The 24,972-nt window shown below is 42.2% G+C and overlaps 2 pseudogenes; one reads left to right on the forward strand and one right to left on the reverse strand.

Moving 5' to 3' along the window:
* Window positions 1-4,773: 4,773 nt before the first annotated feature.
* On the reverse strand, window positions 4,774-23,549 carry LOC101411300 (TRPM8 channel-associated factor 2-like; annotated as a pseudogene).
* On the forward strand, window positions 12,628-12,752 carry LOC111759334 (U4 spliceosomal RNA; annotated as a pseudogene).
* Window positions 23,550-24,972: the final 1,423 nt, after the last annotated feature.

Here is a 24,972-nt window from a genome sequence, read left to right on the forward strand (position 1 = left end):
TAGGCAACTTGTATGATTCCAGTAAAATTTCCACTTTTTCATTCATAGGTTTTTTGATCTGAATTAACAAGACTTGTCAATGTAGGTGCATCCAAGATACTCAAAGACTTATTCAGAAGTAAGGGGGAAGCAGACTTGGCCCAGTGGATAGGGCATCCTTCTACCACATGGGAGGTCCACGGTTCAAACCCTGGACCTCCTTGACCCGTGTGGAGCTGGCCCATGCGCAGTGCTGATGCACGCAAGGAGTGCCCTGCCACGCAGGGGTGTCCCCTGAGTAGGGGACCCCATGCGCAAGGAGTGCGTCCCATAAGGAGAGCCGCCCAGCGTGAAAGAAAGTGCAGCCTGCCCAGGAATGGTGCTGCACACACAGAGAGCTGACACACAAGATGACGCAACAAAAAGATACACAGATTCCCATGCCGCTGACAACAACAGAAGCGGACAAAGAACACGCAGTGAATAGACACAGAGAACAGACAACTGGAGTGGGGAGAGAAATAAATAAATAAATATTAAAAAAAAAAAGAAATATTAAATCTAATCAACTCTATAAAGAAAATCAGCTCGTCTTGCTGGCCTCTGGATCACATTTTATCTAATCCCTTTCCCTTTAGTTTTGCAAACTACCTTATCATTTCATATAAAACTAAACTTATATTACTTTTTCCCCTTCCAAACAGAGTCAGAATTTCTTCCACACTCCTGGATATTCACATCAGCATATAAATATTCTCTAGTATCTCATCATCACACAAAAAAACTAACTCTTCCCTTGATCCTTTATCGCTCAAGTTATCACTCCATTTCTCTATCAAGAGAACTGTACCAAAAACGTTTTCAGTATGGACTCTTTAAAACTCCTCCCCTCCTCTCAAACCACCCAGTTGGGTTTCTAACTCCACCACCTACCTTGTCAAGATCACCAACAACCTCCATATTGATCTCAGAGTTTTATTTCACCTGCATTTTATATGACTTTCTCATCAGCATTCAGCATGACTGCTGACATCTCTCTTTTTTGGAGGGGGTGGGGGGATATTTTTTCCCCCACACTTCTGTGATATTATAATGAATTCAGGCTTTCTTCTTATCAGGCCTTTTCTTCCAATCTCATTTGCCTGCATCATTCTCAGTGTTCTCTTTTTAAGTAATTTAATTTGACTTAAAGCTTTAAATACTAACTATATGCTGATGATTACAAATGTATAGCCCTGACTTCTTATCTGAAATCTGTATGAAGCTGCCTGTTTAATATCCCTTCTTATTTCCTATTCCAAATCTCTAAAATATAGACCAAACTGCTTCTATAATATTTTCTCTTAATACCATACACTTCATTCCCCACTTACCTGAATTAAATGTACCAGATATACTGATTGCCTAGCTTAGCTATCATCCTTGACCTTCCTTTACTTCTTCCCATCACATCCAGTCTTTCAGCTAAGTCTACTAGATCCACTCCCAAAATATAAAGGATCATATTTTCTAAATATAATGACCATTTTTTTCTCCCTTTCCAGTTTGTCTATTTTTCCTGTCTTAATGCATTAATAAGGACCTCCAGGAAAAGTAACGCTGAAAGTGAACATTTTTCTTTTGTTCTTGAACTTCACATGAATGCTTCTAACTTTTTACAACTGAGTATAATGCTTATTGAAGGTTTGTGGTAGAAGTTTCTACTATACTGTCCTGTAGATGTTTTTACCATGAATGGGCCTTGAACTTTTCAAATTATTTTCTGGCATGGTCAAAAAGGTTTTCTCTCATAATATGTGAACTCAGCGAATTTATAGCTGTTACTGAACTGCATTATTCTTGCATTCCTGGTAATTGTCTGTTGCCCTGATCTACTTCCTCTGGATTAAAGAAAGCCCCTGGCCATTCCAACTCTTTATAGTACTTTGTCCTGTGCAGATTCTTGGCTTCCTTTACCATGTGATACCACCTTCCCAGACTTTTAGTGAGAGCCTACCTTCTGGTTTTCCAATATGGTTTTAGAGATTTAGAAAAGATCTTTGTCTTTTGTCATAATTCAGGGCAAGCAATTGAAAAGGTTGGAGCCTGTGCTTAGTCTGCCATCTTGAGGACAGATGGGAAAGGACTTGAGTTATTTTGGCTAATGATATAAAGAGATTTAAGGATCATCCTACTTAGGGGAAAGTCCTTAATGCAGAATTTAATGATGTGTAACAAGACCAGATGAGATGCTAATCCACAGAAAAGAAGAGCTTCTGCAAAATTAATGTTGCTGAAGTTCAGTTGAGGAAAGAAAAGAAATAGGTGTGTAAAGAAGAGAAGTCAAGGACCATGAAATGTCAAGGTTTAAGGAATTTAATTAAAAGCTGATTATTTCTCCTGAAAGATTCCATCATCATTCTCCACAAAAATTACTGAAAGCATTCTTATAACTACTGAATTTTGAATATGTTAAAGGGTGAGGGGGAAGGAGACTATAGAAAATTCCCTCTCATCCAATCTGAACACTAATATAACCAAAATTTATGGTCTATTATGAGGTAGGAAAAACGAGGGAAAGATTAAAGTAATATTGGAAACGTCTTTCTGGAGTAATGGAAGCAATTCTTTGAATATCCGTAAATATCATAGGTCACTGTAGGATGTTTAATAGAAACAGAAGTTGAAAATCTTTGATCAGTCTTGTATGAATTTAGTCCACAAAACTTTATGTCATGGGAACAATGTTTCTGTGTGAGGTGATAAAAAAGTTGGAATAATGGATATTGGTGATGGTAGGGCAATATTGTGAATATAATTAGTAACACTTAATTGTACACTTGAAAGTGATAAAATGGGAACTATTTAGTTACTAGATGTTACTATATGCCACTGAAAGAAAAAGTTAAAAAACAACCAACCAACCTGTTGGATGCCTTCTATGTGCCAGGATTGTGCTACATAGTGGGGACATAGCTGAGAGAAGTACAGACAAAGGCCCTGAACTTATGGAACCTAGTCTAGTGCAGGATGAGAACATTAAAAAACATTAACTGAAAAAATGATGAGAAGCATTAGATGAAACATAGATGGCATAACTGGAAGTAAAAAGGATGCATAGAGAGGACATGGCTGTGTCCTTTAAGAAGTGATCTTTAAATTGAGATCTAAAAGGTGAAACAATGAACCACTAGTAGACTTACTAGAAACTTGTCTTTCCAAAGCTGGTAAAACGAGTGTCTTTGTCTATCCTAACTATCAAAAGGTACTTTTAAAAACAATAGATTGTGTGGTCTCAGAATCATGGAATTTACAGTGGAGGCCTTCTAACCATTGGCCGTCTTTACCATCAGGTGAAAATTGGCTTGGGCTGCCAATGACCTGTACTCATGTTGTATGCAACTCACCTACTCTGAATAGAGGAAGGAAACATGAAACTAGGAGGTTTTGTTCCAGGGCAAATACTCTATGAGAAACCACAGGAATTATACTGCCCTAATACCAAACTAGAGAGGATTTGAGTAAGGAGAAAATATTTTATTCAGGCTTTTCTTTTTTTAAAAAAAAGATTTATTTTTTATTTCCCATCCCTCCCCTCCCCCCCCTCCCCCCCCAGTTGTTTGCTCTCTGTGTCCATTTGCTATGTGTTCTTCTGTGCCCGCTTCTATCTATATCAGTGGCATGGGGAACCTGTGTTTCTTTTTGTTGTGTCATTTTGTGTCAGCTCTCCGTGTGTGCTGAGCCATTCTTGGGCAGGCTGCACTTTCTCTCGCACTGGGCGGCTCTCCTTACGGGGCGCACTCCTTGTGCGTGGGGCTCCCCTACGCGGGGGACACCTGAGTGGCAGGGTACTCCTTGCGCGCATCAGCACTGCGCATGGGCCAGCTCCACAAGGGTCAAGGAGACCCCGGGTTTGAACGGCGGACCTCCCATGTGGTAGGCAGATGCCCTACCCATTGGGCCAAGTCTGCTTCCCCAGGTTTTTCTGATAAGTAGATATACAACTCAAACTTGTTGAAGCAAAACTTTAAAACACAATTTATTGATTAAAGAAAACAAAAAAATCTGGGCTTTGATCTGGAGCTTGAGATACTACTTGATATAGATTCTAGAACAATATCCTTGGGAATATAACTCTCTTTTAGATTTGTCATCATTTTCCTTTGTGTTGGTTTCATTGTCTTTCAGGCTGTCTTTGTTTGAAGATAATGGTATTCCCAGGCAGCTCCAGGCTTAAATGATAAATTGAATCCATGATCTCAAAAAGAAATTTTTATTTCTCCACCAGTGCTTTTATCACTCATCAGAAAAGGACACTTATGGGTGCTCCTGAGGTCATGTGAACATCCATGGAGCAATCTCTAGGTCCAGGGAGATGGAGTGTTCTGACTGGCCATCTATGGTCTCACGTCTGCTCTCACAATGGGAATCCTGGGGCCCCTTGATTGATGGTCCCTTTAAATCATACTTAGCACTCTGACTGGCACATGATGAGCCTCCATCATGTAGCTATTACTATTCATTTTCAACAATTATTTGTTGGCCATCTACTATGAACTCTAAAGGGATCCAAAGATCCAAAGAAATATAGGTCTCAGAGTCAAGGCAACTCCTGCCACCCAATAAAGCAAATGCAAAGCACTGAACAGACAAAAAAAGCAAATTCCTCATGTTTTAAAATTAAACTGAAGAAAATTTGATTTATATACACTACTACTTTTGAAAATCACTCTCTAATTTAATCTCTACCTTGCAAAAGAATTAGGATGATTGTGAATAAGATTGAGAATAAATTAAAGTTGAAATTTGTATTGATTAAATAAGGAATAGATCTGTTGCATCCAATGATCCTGTTCCAGAGAAAACAGAGCTACAATTCTTCACTTTCCTCTGTAAGGTGCATATGATTTCTGGCAGGAAGGCCGTGCTATCAGCCACTTCCTTCCGGATTGGCCAGCCCCCGGTCTCAAAGAAAGGAACTAGATTCTTCTGCACTTCTTCTGAGAACTTCTTCACCTAGGGATTCATCTTGTTGGCATTGTCATGGGGCAGGTTGGAGAGGGTCTGGTACTCAGCAAAGAGCCTGATGTACTTCTCCCACCCAAAGGTCTCCTAGAGCTAGGAAGAGAAAGAAGCAAACTAAGGTATTTAGTCTATAAAAGTCACCCTCTACATAAAAATTACATGGCAATGTTCAGTTATAAGTCACCCTTTAATATTGATTTTATTCTTATCAGTGGCTCATTCTATCTCTATTGTGTAAAAGTCCATTCCATTGACTGGCCCCATAACTTATTCTGCCTCACTCCAATCTCAGAGATGGAATTTGTGCTCGCACATTGTTTGGCCCATAGTGGACTCTCAATAAATGGTGGTTACTTTTGGTCTTATTAATTTCTATCATTCCTAAGCTTAGTGGTAGATGAAGATATGAATATAACTCAGGTGAGGATATTCTCTCATCTTGTATGTCTGGAAATTTGGAACCCTACTATTTGAAAATCTCCACTCCACCCATACATAATGAAGTTTCTATTTTTTGTGGAAGTCATGATTCTTGGTAAGTCTCCCATTTGTCTTATGGACTATAGCTGGTAGATAAAGAGGAGACATGCAGATATGTAAGACTGCATCCTTTATGACTAGAGCTAGGATGGACTCAGAGACAGGATCCCTGAAAACTTTGGAAATGGCTCCACATTAGCCAGAATTGTAGGGCTTTAGAACTGAAAGGGTTCATCATTTAGGAATCTGTGATCTTGGGGAATCACAGCCTTGAGGGCATGTTAGAGATGTAAAACCTCAACTGCAGATATGCTCCCATGCACCCTAGCCTGCCTTGTCCAAGTGAGGTGGTAGGCCCATACCTTTAGGAGATGATGAAGAAGTTGGAGGATTCCTGGGATCACCAGGCTGCTACATGACTGTGGGGTCTGGTGGCCCCCATCTCCCTCAGTTTCTTCCCAGTACCTGTAAATATGTTTCCAGAGCTGTCCACACACTCCAGTCTTGCAAGGGGGCTCCTTTGTCCAGGTGTATTTTGATCCTCTTCTCTTGTTCTGGAGATCTCAGAGCAGGGTAGGCCTGAACCCTGGAGATGCCCAGCACCGTCTCATGCACATAGACTGACCAGAGGTTGCAGGTGGCCTTAACGGTGTGTGTGGGGAACTCCCATCCATGCCGCTGCTGGTTGTGGCCCAGCTCATGGATGGCTCCACACAGACCTCTGCTTTTCTTGCTAGTCTCATTAATGAGTTTGTGTACCAACTCCAGGTGGCATATGATGGAGTATCCTGAATGCATCCAGTCTGGGGAAATGTTACAAGGAAGAAAAGATGAGGTGATTTATGACATTCTTTGTACTGCATATGCCCTTATCATCCTGGGAGATTCAGAGTACTTTCAATGATTCCACCTGACTTTACCTCTCTTCCTGTTTATGTGAAACCTACCTGGTCTCCTTCAGAGTAACTTATATGCTCTTATCCCCACCTTGATCCTGAAGGGTGTGTATGTGGACACCCTTCAGGTTGTCATCGTTCATTTTTTCCATTTTTATGTGAGTGACTATTCTCTATATCTATCTATCTATCTATATGTCAATACCATGATGTTCTGTATCTGGATTTGAGACTCTGTAAGGGAAAAGGATATGGTTCTCTCTTCAGTTTAGACTTAATCCATTTTCTGGAACCATTTTGAGAGCCTGACAATGGCAATCAGACTTATTCATTTTTCTCTAAATACCTGCATTTTCTCTAGTTTTTTCAATATTGAACAAGACTTTTTTACTTTGCTCAACGTTATCAAATACATCTCTCCAGCCACTTTTGTCTTCAACATTAACCCCTCTGAATTCTTATTTCTTCCATGAAGCCAAATGTGTATATTCAGCACTGATTTTTTCTCCATTCTTATTATACTCTGACCCTTTACTATCTGGATAGTTAAAATAATTTACGTTCTCACATGTGAACATGTTTTCCAGAGTTCTAAGTGTTGTTATGCACTGTTAATCCTACTGATCCTAGAAATATTATGCTTTGTAATTCAATTACATTTGTTCACTTGGAAAATAGGTTTCCAGAGCATTCCCCTGGAGCACCCACCAGCTGAGATCTGCACGTCAGCAACAGTCCTCTCAGGATGGCAGAAAGGGAAGGGTCAGCTGCCAGCCTGGCCACATCATCTCATCCCAGAGGTGAAGTAGAGGCTCGAGATCCTCCAGGGCACAGAGGTTAGCAGTTGGCATCATCAAGATGATATTGTCTGTTGCCAGCTCTCCCCGAGGAGCTGTGTTCCCCTGAATATGCCTCATTCATTCTTCCTGAGATGTCTGTCCTGAGAGTAAAAGTTACCTAGCCCGCTCCACACCACTTTCCCTAGATTTAAATTATATAACTTTGACCACATTGGGTGATAACCTGGTAATTAATAATGCCTTTTATTTGCCATAAATTAAAATGCAAATCCCTGTCCCTTTCTCTACCTTTTGTTAAAGTTTCCAAGAACAGTGTGTGTCCATATCTCCAAGTTTACTTTCAGCCCTTGAGTCTCACCCCCCTTCTTTCCATCATTCAGGCCCCTGACCTCCCTTTCTTTTTTATTTTTTTTATTTTTTTTATTTTTTTTATTTTTTATTTTTATTGACTTTGTAATAATATTACATTAAAAATATATATGTGAGGTCCCATTCATCCCCACCCCCCCACCCCCCCTCTCCCCCCCCCAACAACACTCGTTCCCATCATCATGACACATCCATTGGATTTGGTAAGTACATCTTTGGGCACCTCTGCACCTCATAGACAATGGTTCACATCATGGCCCATACTCTCCTCCCATCTCCACAATCAGACCTGTCACTGCTCTGGGTTCTAACCTGACCCAAATCCCTCACTCACCCAGCTTAAAGAATGGAGCAGACACAGCCTCACTGATGGTGAGAGACACAGAATTCAGTTTGTCAAAAGAGGGCACAATGATGTAGAGAAGGCCTCCCCAGGGCCAGGAGATGGACTTCTTTGTTCTGTCCAATCTGTAACAGTGAGTCACCTCATGGGGTCGACGGTAAACTCTTGCACCACTTATGTTATTGACGTGACAACCAACCTGTACCTGTCATGATGAGTGTGCACCAAGAGTGGATGAAGGGAGTCATCCTGGGGATATCTGCATGTCTGTGTGAGTGTGTGGGTGTGTTTGTGTGCATGTGTAAAGCAGGCAGGATTCTGACCTGCCTTGTGCTGAGCAGGTGGGAAGAGTAGAATCCCAACCAAACCAGGTGATTGCTACTATTTATCCACCTTCTCCAGGGCACCCACTTCCATTCATAATTAGTACCTATTCTTTATTTACTTTGGGTATTTGTTTTTCTTTTGTTGAAGCTAAATGAGCCCCAAGGTAAATACTGACACTGAGAAGACACTGACTGTGTCCCTGGGATTTCCTATGGGTCTCAGACAGAAGAGGGCAAGGTCTGTGACTCTGGGAGTGGTCCCTATAACTAAGGTGAGTTGGGGACCTGTACAGGCAGGACATTGCATTTCATATGCTATGGGAAAGAGTAAAAGTCAGAAAAGATTTGACACTGGGCAAAGGAGGAGGGGGTAAAGGAAACTAAACTTTCTTTGGCATTTCTTATTTGGCTGTGCAGGGTACATAATAGTCTCTGTTTCCCTTACTGCTCAAACAGCCTTGGGCTTTTCTGTGGCTGCTTTCATTATCTGTAAAATGACAGCAGTAGCTGCTCTGCATTCCTGGTGGGGTTGTTTAGAGAATCAAAAATATTATTGATTATAGAAGTAAAACTTCTAAGGAAATGTCAAAAGTTAATTTCATGGAGGTGGAATGCTTTACCTCAAGCCAGCAGCAACAACGGCATCAAGAAGTATAATTTCTGCAATATATCTGCCAGGAATACTCACCCAGAAATTACTGTTGTCTGACAAGAACCATGGGAAAGGTTGAGGTCTCCCCCTCCCAGTGGTTCCACCTTCCTATTAAAAACACACTGGCCCTCCTAGAGCTGTTGCATCCCCCGTGGCACCTGAACTCACCCCTGTGTGCCACAGCTCACGTAGAATTCCTAAACCCCATCTTCTCAATAGCTCGTGGAAAAGAATTGAGATGGCCTTCTTGAGGGAGTAAGATCCCTGGAGTGCTGCTGAACCCAGCTAATCCCACAAAACACTCATCCCTCACTCCATTCCATACCTGGGTTAATCTCAATGGTGACAGGAGATTCTGTGGGACAGAACAAGGAGTAAGTCTAACACTGGAGTGAGGAGAGCAGTTGATCCCTGATTTGGCCAGTTCTCTGACCAAGGATATCAGGGTGACCTGAAGGCTGTCTTTACTGATTGGGTTTTCCTTATCCACAAGTGGGAGGCCATTTCGTTTTATCATGTTCAAGATGGTTTTGTGCACAGACTCATAGATAGGAATCCCTTCATATGAGATTAGAAATAAGAGGGAGCAGTCTTTTATGAGTTTGTCCAGCCAGTCCTTTTCTATGTCTCTTCCATCATTGTACAACATACCCTGGCATAGAGTGCTGTGGACGTGGTAGTTCATTGCTCCAGGCTTGGGGACCGGGAACTAGTCTGCTGTGATCACCTCCTTTGAGATGCTAAGGCCTAAGCGTGTCAGGAACTTGTTAAGTGGATACTGAGGCACACAGTTGTAAGTTGAGTGGTGGGAGGCCCACCACCAGGCCTGGACACCAGTCAGCAACCCACCTCTGCAATAAATTCTTCCACCTTCTTGATATTCAGTTTGTTGAATGAGGTACAGCACAAGACACTCAAGTCATTGTCAGAAGGTTTGTGCTACTCCACTCCATGTTATTTTGTGATAACAAAGTGCCCAGCTTTCGCATTCCTGAATTCAATCCAATGCTCCCTTTCTGGGGCCCCACCAGCCAGTAGCAAAGAATTGACCACAAATGAGTGGATCTTGGTATAAAACCCTCGTGGCCACTTAGCACCATCCGACCACAGCCATAGCTGCAAGAAAGCAGCTGAGGGAGTTATTCAGCCCCAGGGCCCCATGCGCCAGAATGTGTGAGTAGTCTCCCTCCTTTGATGTCCAGCTCAGAGGTCCCTTCTAGGAGTTGCTCCTGATCCTGACTGAGATCCTCCCCACACCTAGAAAAGAGACTTTCCCCCCGATTAGTGCCGAAAGGAGAACATGAAACTTATGAGAGGAAAGGGAGCGGGGTTACTCTTTTAATTTTGCTTCGTTCATCTTCAGATCAGTTTTGACTCTGCATAATTAATATCACACAGCAGTTATAATTATATTTATACCCAACATCTCAAAATGTGCATATAAATTCTCCCAGGGAAATTTTCCAAGATCAACTGCTATCTCAGTCAATGTTGTGTTAAATATTCTGATTTATAATTTGTTTATTTGAATAGTTAAAATATGAAATAAAGTTGAGAAAAACAGTTTATCATTTCTATAAATAGTAAGTAGTCTTGCTCATAAATTTGCTCTAGAGAGGAGTCCTGTTATATCTCACACATACTTCCACGCATATACACACACCATCACACACAGGCACATACATTTAAAAAGGCTGTGAAGTTCTTAAGTTACAGTCATTAGAGTTCTGAATTGTCTTTTTTTATAATTTCTTTTTATAATTTTAAAAGAAATCCTCTGGAATTATTATATGGGATAAAAAATTTAATCCATTCCTTATTATCTGTTGTTGGGCAAGAAAATGTCACCAATTTATTTTTAAATTACCAAATAAAATATTTCAATATTGTATTAAATTGTATTCTGCCTAGCTAGCCAAAGTGAGTAAATAAACATTGGTATAGGCATATATATGTCACATACATGTTAAATTGCAACAATTAAAATTTGTTTTTGTAATCTGAAAAAATAGTGACTTTTATATAATTTTTTAAATGTCACATTTAATTCACTAAATATGTTACATGTACTACTGTAAGTTACTTCTTAATTCATTTTCAGCATAAAATTGAGAAACTACTTTGACATTTTTTTCTGCTCATTCTCAAACCAATGAATAGCACTTTAAGCATCAATTTTGCCTGTAGATTTCTCTACCTGTATTGAGGTTTCAAAACTAATTATCAAGTTGATGTCTTTGAAATAGGAAATTTAAAAGAAAACCTCGTTGAGGTTGACATATTCTGAGTGAACACATATTGTTGCTGGTACTATGACATAACAGACATTAAGCTATAATATCTAGAGAATGAGATGTGTTAAGTCTAATGAAGCATAAGCAAAAATAACCTTTTCTTCTTAACACCTTAGTGTTTGGGAGAGGAAGGAACTTCTAAAATATATCAGTGTAACTTAGTGATTAAAGAAAACAATCTTCTAATTTCTGTAGATGCCAAGAACACATTTGATAAAATTCATTCCTGATTTAAAAAAATAACAAATCATAAGAACGAAACTTGCTTATATGAATGAAGTGTATCTGTTAGAATATGTCTACAGAAAACATAATATCAAAACATAAGAAGCATTTCTGTTTTTGTAATTTTTAAAAAAATTTCTCTCTCCTTCCCTGCCCTCCCTCCCCCAATCGTCTGCTCTCTGTGTCCATTTGCTGTGTGTTCTTCTGTGTCCACTTATATTCTTGTCAGTGGCACTGGGAATCTGTCTCTTTTTATTGTGTCATCTTGCTGCACCAGCTCTCCATGTGTGTGGCGCCACTCCTGTGCAGACTGCACTTTTTTCATGCTGAGCGGCTCTCCTTACAGAGCGCACTCCTTGTACGTGGGGCTCCCCTACTCAGGGGACACCCCTGCATGGCACAGCACTCCTTGTGTGCATCAGCACTGCACATGGGCCAGTTCATCACACAGGTCAGGAGGTCCTGGGTTTGAACCCTGGACCTCCCATGTGGTAGGTGGATGCTCTATCCATTGAGCCAAATCCACTTCCCAGAAGCATTTCTTTTAAATCAGAGAAAAGAAGAGCAAGGCTGCCTGCAAGTACTGCTATTATTCACTATTTTAATGAATGTCCTGAATAATGCAAGAAATAAATTGTATTCGTCAGCCAAAGGGGTGCTGATGCAAAATACCAGAAATTGGTTGGTTATTATAAAGGGTATTTATTTGGGGTAGGAGCTTACAGATACCAGGGCATAAAGCATAAGTTACTTCCCATGCCAAAGTCTATTTCCACGTATTGGAGAAAGACGGCTGCCGATTTCTGTGGGAGTTCAGGCTTCCTAGGTTTCTCCCTTTCAGAATTTTGCTTTTCTCTGGGTTCAGGGTTCTTGTCTTCCTGGGCTCCAGCTTAAGGCTTCAGCATCAAACTTCAACATCAAAACACCAACATCAACCCTCGCCCCCCCCCGCAACTCTGTCCTTTGCCATGCCTTTTATCTGTGAGCCCCCACCTACCAAAGGGTGGGGACTCAACATCCTACTGGCATAAAAGGTTTACATAATTACTTAATAAGTAAACCTATGAATCCAATATAATTTAATATGGCCAGAAGAAAAGATCAGTTTACAAACATAATCTAATATTTCTTTTTGGAATTCATCAATAATATCAAACTGCTACATAAAGATAATGAATGAAAGTTCCACTATTTGTTGGCAAGATTCCATCTACTAGAAAATTTAAGAGAATCAAATGACAAACTTATAAAAATAAAGTAGTTTTGTGCAGTGGCAGTATCATAGCCAATGAGGTTTATCCAAGGTGCAATTATTGTTAATTGAAAAAAAAAGTAATTAAAGAGTTCAGCAGGGTGTTTGAATTCAAGAAAACTCAAAATTAAGTTAACAATAAATAATTATAAAATGGATAGTTTTATAACTTATACTACCAAAAAAAAAAAAAAACTATAAGGAATCAGGAATAATCCTACTAAGAAATATGCAAGGCCTTTCTGATGAAATTGATAAAACTTAAAGAATATAATGAATTCATGAAAAGTTGAAGAAATACATATTGTTCCTAGATGAATAGATTCAATACTTTAAGTTTTTTATTATTCCCCAAATAATCTTTAAATTAAGTGGAATCCTACTCAAAATTCCATCATATTTTAAAGGAACTCGATAAACTGATCTGTAGCTTAATCTGCAAATATAAATGCCCCAAACCACATAAGACATTTTTGAAAAAGCTGAATAATATAAGGGCATATGGAGGAGAGTTTGATTTCCCCAAATATCAAAACTCAGGTCAAAGCTATAATAATGAAAGCAATAAGGTTGGTGAAGAATTAGACAAATTGGTCAATGGACCACAGGACAAAGTTGGAAAACAGATTCATATACTTATGGAAACATTATATGTAAAAGTAACCTTTTGGTGGTAGACTTGGCCCAGTGCTTAGGGCGTCCATCTACCACAAGGGAGGTCAGTGGTTCAACCCCGGGCCTCCTTGACCTGTGTGGAGCTGGCCCATGCGCAGTGCTGATGTGTGCAAGGAGTGCTGTGCCCCACAGGGGTGTCCCCCGCATAGGGGAGCCCCACGCGCAAGGAGTGCACCCTGTAAGGAGAGCTGCCCAGCATGAAAGAAAGTGCAGCCTGCCCAGGAATGGCGCCACACACACGGAGAGCTGACACAAGATGATGCAACAAAAAGAAACAGAGATTTCCGTGCCACTGACAACAACAGAAGCGGACAAAAAATAAGATGCAGCAAATAGACACAGAGAACAGACAATGGGGGGGGGGGGCGGGGGGGAAGGGGAGAGAAATAAATAAATAAATCTTTTTTTAAAAAGTAACCTTTTAGTTCAGTGAGTAAAATACTGACTTTTCAATAAATATTGTCATCATAATTGGTTATTCTTCTAGAGTAAATACATAGCTTATAATTTTAAAAATCCAGATTAAAAGGTCCAAATATAAAACAAAACTATAAAGTGCTCAAAGAAAATTTTTAAATAAATTTGAAGCTAGAAAAGACTTCTTAAACAATAAAGATTGCTATGAAGGAAAAAGTCCAACAAATTTGACCACTTACAAACCTGAAATATAACACAAAAACAAAGTTAAAGGAAAAATCATGGGAAAAAATATTCACAGCATACAATATAGACAAAGAATTAATATCTATAATATGTAAAAAGCACTTAGTAATCAATAGGTAATGTGATAGTTAGGCTATTGTGTCAACTCGGCTAGGTAATCATACCCAGTTGTTTGGTCAAGGAAGCACTGGACTAACTGTAACACAAGGGCATTTATGGACTTCAGTCACCATTGACTTTACTGCAGTGGTAAATCATAGATAGCTGGTTATAATTACATCAATTAAGGAGATTGCCATCAGCAATGAGTGATGCTTAACTCAATCAGTTGAATCCCTTAAAAGGGGAAGTGATTCCAGCATTGAGAGAGAATTTCCCAGCAAATCTTTGGACAGCCAACATCTCCCAGAACCAGTCAAGAATCTTAATTTGACTTTCATTAGAGTCCCTGGATGCAGTCACCCCTCGGGCTGAAGTGTGGTTTGCTGGCCTGGCAGGGGAGCAGCCACGGCAGGCCAAGCCGCTGCCCCCATAATAGGGTGGCTGGTCGGACTCACCGCCACCCCTGAAGGGAGCTCGGCATGGGCGCAGAGTGCCCTCGGGTCTCCCCTTCTCGGCAGCCATGCTTCCGCGGCCGCCCCTCCTCCCGGATGGCGCCACACGATGCCTTGTGGGGCGGCACCCTTCTTCTTCTTTCTCCCTGCGCAGGCGCAGGGCGGAAAATTCCAGTCTGCCCTTTTCCCCTCCCCCGACAGCAGCAACAGCCAGGCGTGGGCGGAAAAATCCAGTCTGCCCTTTTCCCTTCCCCCAACAGCAGCAACAGCCAGGCATGGGCGGGAAACTCAAGTCTGCCCTCCACCCCAGCAACAGCAGCCACCAATCCCTAAACCCTGCCCCTTCCCCCAGCAACAGCGACAGCCAATCCCTAATCACCACCCCTCCCCTGTCCAGTACCGCCCACTGACCTTTCTCCGGCAACCAATCAGAACAGGGCGTGGCTTCGACCAATCAGCCTTCCCCAGCCCCTATAAAACTGTTGCCTCTCCCTCAGTAAAATGGACTTGCGTGTTTACCTTGTCTCCGCGGTAGTTCTTCTGCCGTGCGCCCTCCAGTCCTGAGAGCCCCCGACAAGGGCCTGGCCTCCCTTGTCCCCAGTTCGTTGCCTGCTTCTCCGGGCGACCCCTTCATCGCCGGCTTTGCCGGGCGACCCCGTCAGCCGAACCGCGCAACCCCTTGTGAGACCGATCCGACCCCGTCAGCCGAACCGCGCAACCCCTTGTGAGACCGATCCCTCGTCTGCTGCCGGACCGACCCCTCGTCCCAAGTGGGACCAACCCCTCGTCCCAAGCGGGACCAACCCCTCGTCCAGAGCTGGACCGACCCCTCGTCCGCAGCCAGACCCCACCTCTACCGACCGAGCAAGCCGCCGCACCTGGATGTAACCTTCCTGTGGAACCTGGACTTGTGCATCCCCATGGCTGCATGAGAGACTTTCATAAAATCACATACTATTGACAGATATCTCTTGTTCATTCTGTTTCCTTAGAAAATCCTGAATAATACAGTTTGGTACAAGGAGTGGGTCCTGAGGAAGAGAGTCTTAAAGATGGGGTGTCTGAGGTGGTTCTGGGAGTTCTGCAATTGGCTCTGTACTCTCAATTGGACTCAAGGGTACTGACAACTCCCTTTCCAATAATGAAGAGGCTGCTAACAGTCCATGGCATGAGTTGGCAATTGAGATATACAAAATATCATTGCTGGATTCCCCTACTTCCATGCTTATAAGAAGCAAGGATCTGGGTGAGAGTGTTTTCAACAACTTAACAGAGTTTTGTGAAGTCAAGTGATATAAATGATGTTGGCTGTTTCCTCCTAGATACTCTGGAGACTGTTACAAAAGAAAGAGATGAGTTGAAGGCTTCAAATTTGAAACTTAAACACCACATGAACGATGCAAAAGTTTCTATGTGTGCTCTGAAATAAAATCTTGTCTCCTGTAGCCACAAGCTCAAAATATCTAAGAACCAAACTCAGACTCTCATTGTATGAGTAGCAGAGTTAGAGAGGAAACTAAAATCTCAACCCCACAAGGCTTCTGCAGTTAAAGTGAAGACATTGATTGGAAAAGAGTGGAATCCAGAGAATTGGGATGGAGACATATGCGATAATGATGATATTTATGGAGACATTGGAACCCTGAATAATGCTGAGGCTTTACCAGATAAGCCTGCTATGGTCTGCCCTATGGAGACCATACCTTGTCAACCTTGTATTATCCAGCCTCCAACCTGTCCCAAGGAGTCTAAAACAGCTTCCAGCCCTGAGGTGGGTACCAGCCAAACTGAAGCCTGCCCTGCCCAGCCTCCCTCCTGCCCCAGGGAGTCTGGACCTCCTCCAAGCCCTGAGGCTTGGAGCCAAACTACAGCATGCACTGCCAAGCCTCCAGTCTGCCCTGAGGAAACTGCCTTCCAACCCCTGCCTGAAGAGATTAATCCTATCTCACCAGAAAATGCAAGGGAATGCCCTGAGGTCAGAAGCTTGCAGAACAGTTCTAATCCTTCTCCTTACCCACCCCTACCACCTCTCTTCTCTTCAAGGCCTATTACCAGACTACAATAGCAACAAGCCCCAAAGGTGAAATACAAAGTATGAACCATGAGGAAGTAAAGTATACTCAGAAAGAACTGCATGAGTTTTCAAACTTATATAGAAAGAAGTCAGGGGGATAAGTGTGGGAATGGTTACTAAGGGTATGGGATAATGGTGGAAAGAATATAAAATTGATCAGGCTGAATTTATTTTATGGACCTACTAAGCAGAAATTCTGGATTCAACACTGTAGCTCAAGGGATTAGAGCTCTAAGAGTTTGTTTGGGTGGCTGACTGAAATATGGACCAATAGATGGCCTAGTTGGGAAGTGGACATGGCTCAACTGATAGAGCATCTGCCTAACATATGGAGGGTCCAGGGTTTGATAGCCAGGGCCTCCTGACCCATGTGGTAAACTGGCCCACATGCAGTGCTGCTGTGTGCAAGGAGTGCCATGGCTTGCAGGGGTGCCCCCATGGAGCGGAGCCCCAGGTGCGAAGAGTGCGCCCTGCAAGGAGAGCTGCCTCACATGAGAAAAGCACAGCCTGCCCAGGAGTGGCACCACACACACAAAGAGCTGACACAGTAAGATGACACAAGAAAAAAGAGATGCAGTTTCCTGGTGCCACCTGACAATGCAAGCAGACACAGAATAACACACAGTGAATGGACACAGCGAGCAGACAATGGGGGGATGGGAGGGGAGAGAAACAAATTTTTAAAAATCTAAAAAAAAATAAAGATAGATGGCCTAGCATGCCTGAGGTTGAGATGCCTGATTCGCCCTGATTTACAGTAGAAGAGGGAATTCAAAGACTTAGGCAGATTGGAATGTTAGAATGGATTTACTATTTGAGAACTGCCCACCCACCCCAGGAATGTCCAGAGGACACACCTTTACCAGAACTGTGAGGAATAAATTTGTAAGTCTAACTCCATCTTCTCTGAAGAGCTCTGTGGTTGCTCTTCTCTGTAGTCCAGATATTACTGTAGGGAGGGCTGTGATGGAATTAGAATCCTTAAACATTATGGGGATGATGGATGTCAGTCTGGTAAAAGTCAAATATTGGCAGTTAATGGACAATGTCAATGTGGGCATGGCTACTGCAATGAAAGGTGGATCCATAAAAGCACTCAAAATAGGTCTGAGTTGTGTAAAGTTATGGCATTGACTAATACAGCATGGGATACCTAGCAGTGAAATGCACAGGCAGTCTACTAAATTTCCTCTGGATCTGAATAAACAGAAGAGTTCTAGGTTGAGTTTAGAAACCCTAACTCAAATTACAAATGCAGAGAATTCACAGTTCCTTAATCAATTCTCAGACTCAAGACAGTTTACAGACCCAGAGCCCCTTGAATGAGGAGAAAGCTGGGTCTTGTTGGGGAAGGATCCTGTTAAACTGCCCCAAATTTATACTGTTAGCCTTCCTCCCACCTTTCCCCAAGAAGATCTATGGCCTTTTACCAGAGTAACTGCACATTGAGGAAAAGGAAATGATCAGATATTTTGGGGATTATTAGACACTGGCTCAGAAGTGACATTAATTCCAGGACACCCAAAATGTCAATGTGGTCCACCAGTCAGAGTAGAGGCTTATGGAAGTCATGTGATTAATGGAGTTTAAACTCAGGTCCATCTCACAATGGGTCCAGTGGGTCCCTGGACCCATTCTGTGGTTATTTCCCCAGTTCCAGAATGCATAATTGGAATAGACATACTCAGTAACTGACAGATTCCCCAAATTGGATCACTGACTTGTGGAGTGAGGGCCATTATGGTTGGAAAGGCCAAGTGGAAACCACTAGAACTGCTCTACCTAGCAAAATAATAAACCAAAAGCAATACCAGATTCTTGGTGGGATTGCTGAGATTAGTGCCACCATCAAGGATTTGAAGGATGTAGGGGTGGTGATTGCCACCACATCCCCATTCAACTCTCCTATTTGGCCTGTAGAGAAAACAGATGGGTGGATGACAGTGGATTATCATAAACCCAGCCAGGTGGTGACTCCAATTGCAGCTGCTGTCCCAGATGTGGTATCATTGCTTGAGCAAAGCAACACTTCCACTGGCACCTGGTATGCAGCTGTTGATTTGCTACTCCCCTTTAGAGAAACAGCTTTTGCTCTACTACTGGGCTTTAGTGGAGACTGAATGCTTAACCATGGGCCATCAAGTTACCATGAGACCTGAGTTGCCTATCATGAGCTGGGTATTGTCTGGCCCACCAAACCATAAAGTTGGGTGTGCACAGCAGCACTCCAAAATAAAGTGGAAATGGTATATATGAGCTAGGACTCGAGAGGGTCCTGAAGGCATGAATAAGTTACACAGGAAGTAGCCCAAATGCCCATGGCCACCACCCCTGCCATGTTACCTTCTCTTTCCCAGCCCACAGCTTTGGCCTCTTGGGGAGTCCCTTACAATCAGTTAACTGAGGAAGAGAAAACTTGGGCCTGGTTTACAGAAGGTTCTGCATGATATGCAGATACTACCTGAAAGTGGACAGCTGCAGCACTGCAGCCCCTTTCTGGGACATCCATGAAGGACAGTGGTGAGGGCAAATCCTCCCAGTGGCCAGAACTTCGAGCAGCGCACCTGTTTGTTCATTTTGATTGGAAGAGGAAATGACCACAGGTGAGTTTGTACACTGATTCATGGGCTGTTGCCAATGGTTTGGCTGGACGGTTAGGGAATTAATAGGAAGAAACATTATTGGTAAATTGGTGACAAAGAGGTCTGGGGAAGAGGTGTGTGGATATACCTTTTTGAGTGGGCAAAAGACATGAAAATATTTGTGTCCCATGTGAGTTCTCACCAGAGCGTGACTTCAGGAGGGGAGGATTTTAATAATCAAGTGAATAAGATGATCCACTCTGTGGCTAATGCTCAGCCTCTTTCCCCAGCCACTCCTGTCATTGCCCAATGGGCTCATGAACAAAGTGGCTAAAGAGGTAGGGAAGGAAGTTATGCATGTGCTCAGCAACACTACCATGGTTGACTTGGCTACAGCCACTGTTGAGTGCAATCTGCCAGCAGCAGAGACCCACACTCAGCCCCTGATATGGCACCATTCCTCAAGGTGACCAGCCTGCTACCTGGCGGCAGGTTGACTACATTGGACCACTTCCATCATGGAAGGGGTGGCAATTTGTTTTAACTGGAGTAGACACATACTCTGGATATGGGTTTGCATTTCCTGCATGCAAAGCTTCTCCCAAAATTACCATCCGTGGACTTATTGCATCCGATCAAGGAACCTATTTCATAGCAAATGATGTGCGGGAATGGGCACGTGCCCATGGAATTCACTGGTCTTACCTTGTTCCCCATCACCCTGAAGCAGCTAGATTGATAGAATGGTGGAATGACCTTCTGAAGATTCAATTATGGCGCCAACTAGGTGGCAATACCTTGTAGGGCTGGGGCAATGTTCTCCAGGAGGCTGTGTATGCTCTAAATCAGTGTCCACTCTATGGTGCTGTTTCTCCCATAACAAGGATCCATGGGCCCAGGAATCAAGGGGTAGAAATGGGAGAGGCACCACTCACTATTACTCCTATTGATGCACTAGGAAAATTTTTGTTTCCTTTCCCTGCAACCTCAAACTCTGCTGTTCTACAGGCTTTAGTCCCAAAAGGAGGAGTGCTGTCACCAGGGAACACAACAATGATTCCATTGAACTGGAAGTTAAAACTGCTACATAGCCACATTGAGGTCCTCTTACCTCTGAATTACCAGTCAAAGAAGGACATAGCTGTACTGGCTGGGGTGATTGATACTGACTATCAAGAGGAAATAGGATTGCATCTACATAATGGGGGTAAAGAAGACTTTGCCTGGAATCTAGGAGATCCACTGGGGCATCTCCTAGTACTATCATGTCCTATGATTAAAGTCAATGGAAAATTGCAACAACCCAATCCAAACAGGACTAACAGTGGCCCAGAATCTTCAGGAATGAATGTTTGGTTCACTCCACCAGGCAAAGAACCACAGCCAGCTGAAGTGCTTGCTGAGGGTAATGGAAACATTGAATGGATAGTGGAAGAAGGTAGTGATAAATATGAACTTCAACCATGTGACCAGTTACACAAATGAGGACTATAATGGTCATGAATCTTTCTTCCTTGTTTTGTGATGATGATGATTGTATATGTACACAAAGAAATTTCTTTGTCTTCTTCCTCAAACTTTTCCCTTATCATATAACAAGTTGTATCAGTTTCATGTCATAATATTTGAGGACGCCAGGTTTGAGAGTGAATATTACTCAAGAACTTGCCCTTTATTCTGTATGGAAATAATGCATTTCTGGTTGTACACAGGAGAAATGAACATTGTTAGGTGGAAATATATATATGTGCATGTCTGTTATTTTTTTTACCTAGAGAATAAGCATGGTTTAAGGTAATGTGTATGGTTGCTGAGTTGACAAGGGGCGGACTGTGATGGTTAGGCTATTGTGTTAACTTGGCCAAGTAATTGTGCCCAGTTGTTTGATCCAGCAAGCATTGGACTAACTGTAATACAAGGGCATTTATGGACTTTAGCCACCATGGACTTTACTGCAGTGGTAAATCATAGATAGCTAATTACAATTACATCAATCAGGGAGATTGCCATCAGCAATGAGTCATGCTTAACTCAATCAGCTGAATGCCTTAAAAGGGGAAGTGATTCCAGCATTGAGAGAGAATTTCCCAGCACATCTTCAGATAGCCAACGTCTCCCAGAACTTCAAGAATCTTCATTCAACTTTCATTGGAGCTCCTGGTTGCAGCCTGCCTGTGGAATCCGGACTTGTGCATCCCCATGGCTGCATGAGAGACTCTAATAAAATCACATACTACTGACAGATATCTCTTGTTCATTATATTTTCCTATAAAACCCTGACTAATACAGGTAAAGACGAAAAAATATATATAAAAAATGGATAAAGAATGGCTTGAACAGACAAAAGTCAAAATATAAATGACCATAATAGATATGTTCTCTCTCCCATCTATAATCAGAGAAACACACAATAACACATTACCTTCTAGCATAGCAATAAGGTCAGACAAAATTAATATTCAGTACTAGTAATGGTCTAGACCATATTTTTGTAATTAGTTCAGATTGGTATAGCCTTTTAAAACAGCAATTTTTCAGTATTGACACTTCAAATACAGTATTTTCAAACTAGCTATTCATCTTCTTGAACTTATACCAAAAAACACATTCATTTGTATGTAATTACACATAATTATAAGTGTGTAATTATATATGACTCTTTGACTAGAAGCACATATTAGTTCTAATCTAAATTTCCATGGTTAAATAAATTATAATATAGCCATACCATGTAATGCCAGAGAAGGAGGTAGATTTTTATATACAGGGTAGTTGGATAAATAAGGAAATGGTTATGAGAAATCCCATCATCTGTCCTATTTTTCCTTACTTTTTACAAAAAGAAGGAATCTTGTTCCACTATGGAAGGCGATGTCACAGTCGACTCCTTTTCCCTTGGCACCCATCCTCTGGCTTCATCACCTTGCTGCTGCACTTTCATCAACTCAGATTGACCCTTCCCCCTTCTACTCCCTCTGCTCCTGGGGAAAGAAGTTCCTAAATGTAAGGCACTGTGACATGTTGGTTTCTGGAACACATTAATTTCATTCATTCACTTATTCAGTCAGTGTTTGTTTAGTATCTACTGTATGTCTGGTATTGCGCTACATGCTAGTGACATAATGGTAAGAAAAGAAGATACTATCCTTGTCTCTTCTGAACTTCATAGTCTTCTTCTCCACTTTCCAGCCACCTCTTTCTACAAAGCATCCACCACTCTTGCATTCAGGGTCTTAGACAGGCAAATCCCAATCACAAGTGCTCCAAATAGCATGTGTAGATGACTAAGGACTTTGAATTCTGGGCTTTTGTTCCCAAATCTTTCCATTCCATTTCTATCCTAATTCCATCTTCTCAAAATCTTCCCCTTAGTCTTCATTCTCTCATTTTTAAGCCTTTCCTATTGCATATTTCTCTTTTCTACATTTTCTCATAAGCCATTTCAAGGCAATTTTGCCCTAGGACTCTCCCTAAATTGATCAAACTAGGTCTTGGAGTCAACAAATTTTCTTTCAGACATTCAAGAAATTGTTGGAGTGACTTTTAGGTCCTGGTAACTGCTCAATACTGGAAGGCACTTAATACCTAGAAAAGAGCAATAGAACTATCCCCTATCTGCCTCAGGTCACTTCTATAATTGCATTAGTATTTTACAATGATTCCATCTCTTTGTGCTAGACTGAAAGCACCTTCAAAATATGGAACAGCACTGCTCTTTTATATCAGGTTCCCCTTTAGGGAAATATCACTCACCTGACTTGGCATGGAATCTTGGGCATCTCTTCAAATACTTGGAAGTGGGCTATTTCCCCTCAGGTGTCAGTGAAGTACACGGCAGCTAAATTTGCCACCTGGTTCCCAGGGAACCTGGACAGCACCATGTCATGACTGTGCTGACTAGCCCAACACCAGGCTTGGACCCCATGAGCAAGCCCTCCATGCTTCACAAACTGGATCAGCTTTGCAATCATGGTATCATTGTAGATATTGATGCAGTAAACCCCCAGGAAGTCACCTAGTCCTGTCTCAACTTGTGCCTCCCCCTTCCCACCTCTAAAATCTTGGATGATTTTGACCAAAGGTTTTAGGCATGGATGCACTCCAAAAGGAGCCCCAGGGGAAGGACAGAGCCAGTCCACTGCATTGAGAAGAAATCGAGCCAACCCAGCATTCATCAGGTAGCCCTCCTGGGAGACAATCACCAGGCATCCTTGGCCATAGGAAGAGGCAACAATGAGAACCCCACCCTTGTCATTCACCATCACTGGGAAGGCAGCCTCTCCAATAAGAAGGAGTTCACAGGGGATGGGGCTTTTGGGGAATCTCCCAGCTTGTCACTTCATCCATAGGGACTTTGAATGCAGCAACAGGGGTCATCATCTTGGTCTAGCTGTTGATGCAGGGTAAAGTAAACTCAGTGTGGTGAATGCATGAACAAATAATAGATGGATTAAGGCAACAGTTAAATTCTTTCCTATAGGCCTGCCCACTAGAGCATGTAACCAGACTCACATAGTTAAAGTAGTTACCTCTCTGTTGATTTCTCAGAATCTAGAACTCTTCATATATGTGAATTTTAAGAAACTTCACTCTCATTTATTATTACAAAAACATTAATGTCTATACCTTTCTCCCCTTCACTAGTGCAGATGTTCTCCAGTCTATATCTATGACTGTTGTAAATGATCTTCATTGTTTGTCTCTAGCCTGGCCCTCAGCAAATGGAACATTATCTCATTAGTCCAAAATCTGCATATAGAAAACTTGGACTCATCTCTACCATCTGAACAGTAACTCTTAGATCAAATACTTAAGCTAATTTTACACCTGGTGATAAAATGAGTTTCTGTCCAGGAGAGAATGGACAAGCCTACCATTCTAATCAGTGTATCTGCTCTTCACTTTGTAAGACCTCCCTCCCCACTGCATAAAACGGAGGCTTAATGCCAGCCAATCAGAACTTTTCCTCACTCGCTTCCACAGTTGCCCTGTTTGAGCGTCCTCTCTCCACCCCCTTGGTGGAGCTCTCTTCTACTTTCAGAATGGGATACTGTGCAATAAAGTTGTGTGATCCTAAATTGCACAGCAAACTTTGCTTTGATCAGAGGCAAGGGCTTCCATGGTGAATGTGCATGGACTGAGATTCAGGCTGAAAGAGCAGCACACATTTCTATTCAAAAGAGTCATAATGTGGCAGCCTTAAAACCCAGGAGGAAGTCTAGTTACAAAGTAAAAAACTGATACCCCCCATCCTTGGTATCGGTTTCTGAAAGTTTGAGCTCCCTTGTGATGTAGGCAGGGAGACAGGGTACCTTTAAAAGAGGGTGACAGTGGGGAGGTGGAAGCAGTGAGACCGAGATGGGAGATTGCCTGACATGGAGGAAATAAAGGGATTCTGTGGGTTCCAAGGACACAGGTGCCTATGGCCAGCCTCTGTGACATGCTCCCAGGAGATGGGAGGATCTGGGAAAGAGCAGTTCAGGAAAGAGGGAGGGATTTGGGTGCTTATATCTAGATGAATGGATCCAATTCACTAGGGATCCCAGCCTTTGTGAAGATCTTTTATCTTAAGAAAACAGCAGAACCACTACATTTCAAAGGACTAGGGTGCTTTGAATAGTGAACCTCTTAGCAGTGGCTGGGATGGATTGAAGACCAAAGGCACTTTCCTGACTATTTTGCTTAACACCCCTAGTACTTTGGCAAAATTCTGAGTAGAGATTGAAAGATCCACTATTAATTAACAGAAGCAAATATCCTGGTGGGAAGGAGGCTTGGAGTAGAATTTAATTTTTTTAACATC

Source organism: Dasypus novemcinctus, chromosome 5, assembly GCF_030445035.2.
Source record: "Dasypus novemcinctus isolate mDasNov1 chromosome 5, mDasNov1.1.hap2, whole genome shotgun sequence".
Classification (NCBI taxonomy): domain Eukaryota; kingdom Metazoa; phylum Chordata; class Mammalia; order Cingulata; family Dasypodidae; genus Dasypus; species Dasypus novemcinctus.